General features: G+C 53.0%; 1 protein-coding gene across 1 annotated transcript in view; it reads left to right on the top strand.

Annotated features, from left to right (window-relative positions):
* The first annotated feature begins 2,711 nt into the window (after positions 1-2,711).
* LOC110524928 (bone morphogenetic protein receptor type-2) overlaps positions 2,712-8,034 on the top strand; it is a 71,041-nt gene continuing 65,718 nt past the window's right edge. Inside the window, exon 1 of the mRNA XM_090206982.1 lies at positions 2,712-3,020. The gene's annotated coding sequence lies outside the window, so the exon portion shown is untranslated. The remainder of the gene's footprint in view (positions 3,021-8,034) is intronic.

The raw sequence follows: 8,034 nt of genomic DNA, 5'->3' as shown, positions 1-8,034 counted from the left end.
CACCCGAGCAGGAAGGGGAGCCACCTTCAGTGGCAGCTAATAGACCGCCGAGCGCCACCCGAGCAGGAAGAGGAGCCACCTTCAGTGGCAGCTAATAGACCGGCCACTACGACCTCCGAGCGCCACCCGAGCAGGAAGGGGAGCCACCTTCAGTGGCAGCTAATAGACCGCCGAGCGCCACCCGAGCAGGAAGGGGAGCCACCTTCAGTGGCAGCTAATAGACCGCCGAGCGCCACCAGAGCAGGAAGGGGAGCCACCTTCAGTGGCAGCTAATAGACCGCCGAGCGCCACCCAAGCAGGAAGGGGAGCCACCTTCAGTGGCAGCTAATAGACCAACGACGACCGCCGAGCTCCACCCGAGCAGGAAGGGGAGCCACCTTCAGTGGCAGCTAATAGAACGCCGAGCGCCAACCGAGCAGGAAGGGGAGCCCCCTTCAGTGGCAGCTAATAGACCGCTGAGCGCCACCCAAGCAGGAAGGGGAGCCACCTTCAGTGGCAGCTAATAGACCAACGACGACCGCCGAGCTCCACCCGAGCAGGAAGGGGAGCCATCTTCAGTGGCAGCTAATAGACCGCCGAGCGCCACCCGAGAAGGAAGGGGAGCCACCTTCAGTGGCAGCTAATAGACCGACGACGACGACCGCCGAGCGCCACCCGAGCAGGAAGGGGAGCCACCTTCAGTGGCAGCTAATAGACCGCCGAGCGCCACCCGAGCAGGAAGGGGAGCCACCTTCAGTGGCAGCTAATAGACCGACGACGACGACCGCCGAGCGCCACCCGAGCAGGAAGGGGAGCCACCTTCAGTGGCAGCTAATAGACCGCCGAGCGCCACCCGAGCAGGAAGGGGAGCCACCTTCAGTGGCAGCTAATAGAACGCCGAGCGCCACCCGAGCAGGAAGGGGAGCCACCTTCAGTGGCAGCTAATAGACCGCTGAGCGCCACCCAAGCAGGAAGGGGAGCCACCTTCAGTGGCAGCTAATAGACCAACGACGACCGCCGAGCTCCACCCGAGCAGGAAGGGGAGCCATCTTCAGTGGCAGCTAATAGACCACCGAGCGCCACCCGAGAAGGAAGGGGAGCCACCTTCAGTGGCAGCTAATAGACCGACGACGACGACCGCCGAGCGCCACCCGAGCAGGAAGGGGAGCCACCTTCAGTGGCAGCTAATAGACCGCCGAGCGCCACCCGAGCAGGAAGGGGAGCCACCTTCAGTGGCAGCTAATAGAACGCCGAGCGCTACCCGAGCAGGAAGGGGAGCCACCTTCAGTGGCAGCTAATAGACCAACGACGACCGCCGAGCGCCACCCGAGCAGGAAGGGGAGCCACCTTCAGTGGCAGCTAATAGACCGACGACGACGACCGCCGAGCGCCACCCGAGCAGGAAGGGGAGCCACCTTCTGTGGCAGCTAATAGACCGCCGAGCGCCACCCGAGCAGGAAGGGGAGCCACCTTCAGTGGCAGCTAATAGAACGCCGAGCGCCACCCGAGCAGGAAGGGGAGCCACCTTCAGTGGCAGCTAATAGACCGCCGAGCGCCACCCGAGCAGGAAGGGGAGCCACCTTCAGTGGCAGCTAATAGACCAACGACGACCGCCGAGCGCCACCCGAGCAGGAAGGGGAGCCACCTTCAGTGGCAGCTACTAGACCGACGACGACTGCCGAGCGCCACCCGAGCAGGAAGGGGAGCCACCTACGGTGGTATTCGTGACACCTACAAAACCCCTAGACAGTACAACAACACATACATCCCCCATGTCACACCCTGACCTAACCAAAATACATAATTGCATAACGTGTGACCTCCAGTCAGACTCCAGTATTAGAGCTGTTATCAGGAGAAGACTAGGAGAAAAGAGTTGTTATCAGGAACCTCTGAGGGGATCTTATCTAAGGAATGTACCATGAGCAGAGAGACAACCCTTAACCCTTGCACAGGTGTTTTAGTCCACAGCACCAAACCACCCCCTAGCTATCAGAGACAACCCTTGTTCCCAAGAGCTCCAAGGTAACCTGACTAATTGACTATCGCCCTGTAGCACTCACATCTGTAATGATGGAGTGCTTTGAAAGGCAGGTCATGACACACATCAACACTAGAGGCTCCCCACTGCCCTCTCACATCTGGACAAGAGGCTCCGCACTGCCCTCTCCCATCTGGACAAGAGGCTCCCCACTGCCCTCTCCCATCTGGACAAGAGGCTCCCCACTGCCCTCTCCCATCTGGACAAGAGGCTCCCCACTGCCCTCTCCCATCTGGACAAGAGGCTCCCCACTGCCCTCTCCCATCTGGACAAGAGGCTCCCCACTGCCCTCTCCCATCTGGACAAGAGGCTCCCCACTGCCCTCTCCCATCTGGACAAGAGGCTCCCCACTGCCCTCTCCCATCTGGACAAGAGGCTCCCCACAGCCCTCTCCCATCTGGACTAGAGGCTCCCCACTGCCCTCTCCCATCTGGACTAGAGGCTCCCCACTGCCCTCTCCCATCTGGACTAGAGGCTCCCCACTGCCCTCTCCCATCTGGACAAGAGGCTCCCCACTGCCCTCTCCCATCTGGACTAGAGGCTCCCCACTGCCCTCTCGCATCTGGACAAGAGGCTCCCCACTGCCCTCTCCCATCTGGACAAGAGGCTCCCCACAGCCCTCTCCCATCTGGACAAGAGGCTCCCCACTGCCCTCTCCCATCTGGACAAGAGGCTCCACACTGCCCTCTCCCATCTGGACAAGAGGCTCCCCACTGACCTCTCCCATCTGGACAAGAGGTTCCCCACTGCCCTCTCCCATCTGGACAAGATCCTGGACTTCCTGATGGGCCGCCCCCATATGGTGAGGAAAGGCAACAACACATCCACCACGCAGATCCTCAACCCAGGGGCCCCTCAGTTCCCTCCTTTACTCCCTGTTCACCAACGACTGCATGGCCCTGCGACCGGGAGACCTATGAGGCGACGCACTATTGGCCCAGCGTCGTCCGGCTTAAGGGTGGATGTACCGGCCGGCCAAAGACAGCTCCACATTGATCTGGTACTGGTACTCCCTGTATACAGCTCCACATTGATCTGGTACTTCCTGTATATAGCTCCACATTAATCTGGTACTGGTACTCCCTGTATATAGCTCCACAGTGATCTGGGCCTTCCTGTATATAGCTCCACATTGATCTGGTACTGGTACTCCCTGTATATAGCTCCACAGTGATCTGGTACTTCCTGTATATAGCTCCACATTGATCTGGTACTGGTACTCCCTGTATATAGCTCCACAGTGATCTGGGCCTTCCTGTATATAGCTCCACATTGATCTGGTACTGGTACTCCCTGTATACAGCTCCACATTGATCTGGTACTTCCTGTATATAGCTCCACATTGATCTGGTACTGGTACTCCCTGCATACAGCTCCACATTGATCTGGTACTTCCTGTATATAGCTCCACATTGATCTGGTACTTCGTGTATATAGCTCCACATTGATCTGGTACTGGTACTCCCTGTATATAGCTCCACATTGATCTGGTACTGGTACTCCCTGTATATAGCTCCACATTGATCTGGTACTTTGTGTATTTAGCTCCACATTGATCTGGTACTGGTACTCCCTGTATATATCTCCACATTGATCTGGTACTTCCTGTATATAGCTCCACATTGATCTGGTACTGGTACTCCCTATATATAGCTCCACATTGATCTGGTACTTCCTGTATATAGCTCCACATTGATCTGGTACTGGTACTCCCTGTATATAGCTCCACAGTGATCTGGTACTTCCTGTATATAGCTCCACATTGATCTGGTACTGGTACTCCCTGTATATAGCTCCATATTGATCTGGTACTTCCTGTATATAGCTCCACATTGATCTGGTACTGGTACTCCCTGTATATATCTCCACATTGATCTGGTACTTCCTGTATATAGCTCCACATTGATCTGGTACTGGTACTCCCTGTATATAGCTCCATATTGATCTGGTACTTCTTATATATAGCTCCACATTAATCTGGTACTGGTACTCCCTGTATATAGCTCCACATTGATCTGGTACTTCCTGTATATAGCTCCACATTGATCTGGTACTGGTACTCCCTGTATATAGCTCCACAGTGATCTGGTACTTCCTGTATATATTACAGTGTATTTAATTTTATTCCTTGTGTTATAATTTGTATTTTTTAACTCTGCATCGTTGAGAAGGGCTCGTAACCAAGCATTACATGTTAAAGTCTACAACAGCAGGTATTTGGCACACGAGACATAAAACTTGACTTGGATTTTTGAAGAAGAGGATATTTTCTAGAGGACCTCTCATAAGACCCAGGTGTAGTGGTGGCGCCACCATGTGGATAGCAGATGTAAACGCAGCAGCAGCGTAGCAACCTATAGAAACATGAACAGTCACCTTTCCTCCTCAGTACTCCGTCACCAGAGATGCCACATGGACATTATAGAGACAGACATACAAAGATAGTTGTCATGACCAACATAATGAAATAATAACCTCTAGCTTAGGGTCAGGGGTCAAGGTTAGCTGTATGAAGCCTACCTCAGGTCAGGGGTCAGGGTTAGCTGTATGAAGCCTACCTCAGGTCAGGGGTCAGGGTTAGCTGTATGAAGCCTACCTCAGGTCAGGGGTCAAGGTTAGCTGTATGACGCCTACCTCAGGTCAGGGGTCAAGGTTAGCTGTATGAAGCCTACCTCAGGTCAGGGGTCAAGGTTAGCTGTATGAAGCCTACCTCAGGTCAGGGGTCAGGGTTAGCTGTATGACGCCTAACTCAGGTCAGGGGTCAGGGTTAGCTGTATGAAGCCTACCTCAGGTCAGGGGTCAAGGTTAGCTGTATGAAGCCAACCTCAGGTCAAGGGTCAGGGTTAGCTGTATGAAGCCTACCTCAGGTCAGGGGTCAGGGTTAGCTGTATGACGCCTAACTCAGGTCAGTAGTCAGGGTTAGCTGTATGAAGCCTACCTCAGGTCAGGGGTCAGGGTTAGCTGTATGAAGCCTACCTCAGGTCAGGGGTCAGGGTTAGCTGTATGAAGCCTACCTCAGGTCAGGGGTCAAGGTTAGCTGTATGACGCCTACCTCAGGTCAGGGGTCAAGGTTAGCTGTATGAAGCCTACCTCAGGTCAGGGGTCAAGGTTAGCTGTATGAAGCCTACCTCAGGTCAGGGGTCAGGGTTAGCTGTATGACGCCTAACTCAGGTCAGGGGTCAGGGTTAGCTGTATGAAGCCTACCTCAGGTCAGGGGTCAAGGTTAGTTGTATGACGCCTAACTCAGGTCAGTAGTCAGGGTTAGCTGTATGAAGCCTACCTCAGGTCAGGGGTCAGGGTTAGCTGTATGAAGCCTACCTCAGGTCAGGGGTCAAGGTTAGCTGTATGAAGCCAACCTCAGGTCAAGGGTCAGGGTTAGCTGTATGAAGCCTACCTCAGGTCAGGGGTCAGGGTTAGCTGTATGACGCCTAACTCAGGTCAGGGGTCAGGGTTAGCTGTATGAAGCCTACCTCAGGTCAGGGGTCAGGGTTAGCTGTATGACACCTAACTCAGGTCAGGGGTCAGGGTTAGCTGTATGAAGCCTACCTCAGGTCAGGGGTCAGAGTTAGCTGTATGAAGCCTACCTCAGGTAGGTCTGTGGTTCTTGCTGTGATGCATGGCATGTTGTCCAGCCAGGCCTTGCGTAGCTCGGGCGTGGAGGCGTAGGACTTGGCCAGGCTGCTGCAGGTCAAATAACATCTCCGGGTCGTCCTCATGCTCCTTCATGACATCAAAACCATACGGATCTGCTTTTTCAGGTCTGTCACAACACCCGGGAACACAGTATGCTGCAGACAGGGAGAGACGGATAGGGTTTAATCTTGACCATAAACCGGGAACGCCGTGTGCTGGAGAGCGAGGGAGCGAGAGAGCAGAGAGCTGCCCAGAGCTGACAAACACTGGTGCTGGAGGGGGAGAGTGAAGAGTACATGACAGAAACAGACAGGTTAGTACGTGACAGATCAGAGTTCAGGAGAAACAGACAGGTTGGTACGTGACAGAAACAGACAGGTTAGTACATGACAGATCAGAGTTCAGGAGAAACAGACAGGTTAGTACATGACAAATCAGAGTTCAGCTGGGTCAGGAGGAGAAACAGACAGGTTGGTACTAGACAGAAACAGACAGGTTAGTACGTGACAGATCAGAGTTCAGGAGAAACAGCCAGGTTAGTACGTGACAGATCAGAGTTCAGGAGAAACAGACAGGTTAGTACATGACAGATCAGAGGTCAGGAGAAACAGACAGGTTAGTACGTGACAGATCAGAGGTCAGCTGGGTCAGGAGGAGAAACAGACAGGTTAGTATGTGACAGATCAGAGGTCAGCTGGGTCAGGAGGAGAAACAGACAGGTTAGTACGTGACAGATCAGAGGTCAGCTGGGTCAGGAGGAGAAACAGACAGGTTAGTACGTGACAGATCAGAGGTCAGGAGAAACAGACAGGTTAGTACGTGACAGATCAGAGGTCAGCTGGGTCAGGAGGAGAAACAGACAGGTTAGTACGTGACAGATCAGAGGTCAGATGGGTCAGGAGGAGAAACAGACAGGTTAGTACGTGACAGATCAGAGGTCAGCTGGGTCAGGAGGAGAAACAGACAGGTTAGTACGTGACAGATCAGAGGTCAGCTGGGTCAGGAGGAGAAACAGACAGGTTAGTACGTGACAGATCAGAGGTCAGGAGAAACAGACAGGTTAGTACGTGACAGATCAGAGGTCAGCTGGGTCAGGAGGAGAAACAGACAGGTTAGTACGTGACAGATCAGAGTTCAGGGGAAACAGACAGGTTAGTATGTGACAGATCAGAGGTCAGCTTGGTCAGGAGGAGAAACAGACAGGTTAGTACGTGACAGATCAGAGGTCAGCTTGGTCAGGAGGAGAAACAGACAGGTTAGTACGTGACAGATCAGAGTTCAGGGGAAACAAACAGGTTAGTACGTGACAGATCAGAGTTCAGGAGAAACAGACAGGTTAGTATGTGACAGATCAGAGGTCAGGAGAAACAGACAGGTTAGTACGTGACAGATCAGAGTTCAGGAGAAACAGACAGGTTAGTACGTGACAGATCAGAGGTCAGGAGAAACAGACAGGTTAGTACGTGACAGATCAGAGGTCAGGAGAAACAGACAGGTTAGTACGTGACAGATCAGAGTTCAGGAGAAACAGACAGGTTAGTATGTGACAGATCAGAGGTCAGCTGGGTCAGGAGGAGAAACAGACAGGTTAGTACGTGACAGATCAGAGGTCAGCTGGGTCAGGAGGAGAAACAGACAGGTTATTACGTGACAGATCAGAGGTCAACTGGGTCAGGAGGAGAAACAGACAGGTTAGTACGTGACAGACACAATACCCAGAGTACGCTGCAGAACAGACACAATACCCCGAGTACGCTGCAGAACAGACACAATACCCCGAGTACGCTGCAGAACAGACACACTACCCCGAGTACACTGCAGTACAGACACAATATCCTGAGTACGCTGCAGAACAGACACACTACCCCGAGCATGCTGCAGAACAGACACAATACCCCGAGTACGCTGCAGAACAGACACACTACCCTGAGCACGCTGCAGAACAGACACAATACCCTGAGTACGCTGCAGAACAGACACACTACCCCGAGTACGCTGCAGAACAGACACACTACCCCGAGTACACTGCAGTACAGACACACTACCCTGAGTACGCTGCAGAACAGACATCACTTCTCTGAGGTGTGTGAGGGGCCTCCACTCATCCCATTTCTGTCTCTTGGAGGACCCACTCTCCGCAGGAAGACCCTCACCAGCCACTATACTTTAATTTATAAGGTAATACAAACCTACCACAGTACTTACAGTAAGTGGCAGTCTTTCTCCAATGTATGTATAATTACATAGTCTCCCGTTTTTTTTTTTTGGGGGGGGGGGGTTGTTCATTAGGAGAGTTGTAGATTAAAAGCCATGAAAAAGGCACCTCAAGTACAAAGACATTATTTGCTTTACAGAGCATTTGGAAAGTATTCAGACCCCTT

This window comes from Oncorhynchus mykiss, chromosome 18 (assembly GCF_057628025.1).
Source record: "Oncorhynchus mykiss isolate SJ-2025 chromosome 18, ASM5762802v1, whole genome shotgun sequence".
In the NCBI taxonomy this organism is placed as follows: domain Eukaryota; kingdom Metazoa; phylum Chordata; class Actinopteri; order Salmoniformes; family Salmonidae; genus Oncorhynchus; species Oncorhynchus mykiss.
Note: the sequence above shows the minus strand (reverse complement) of the source record. Positions and strands in the feature narration are given on the sequence as shown.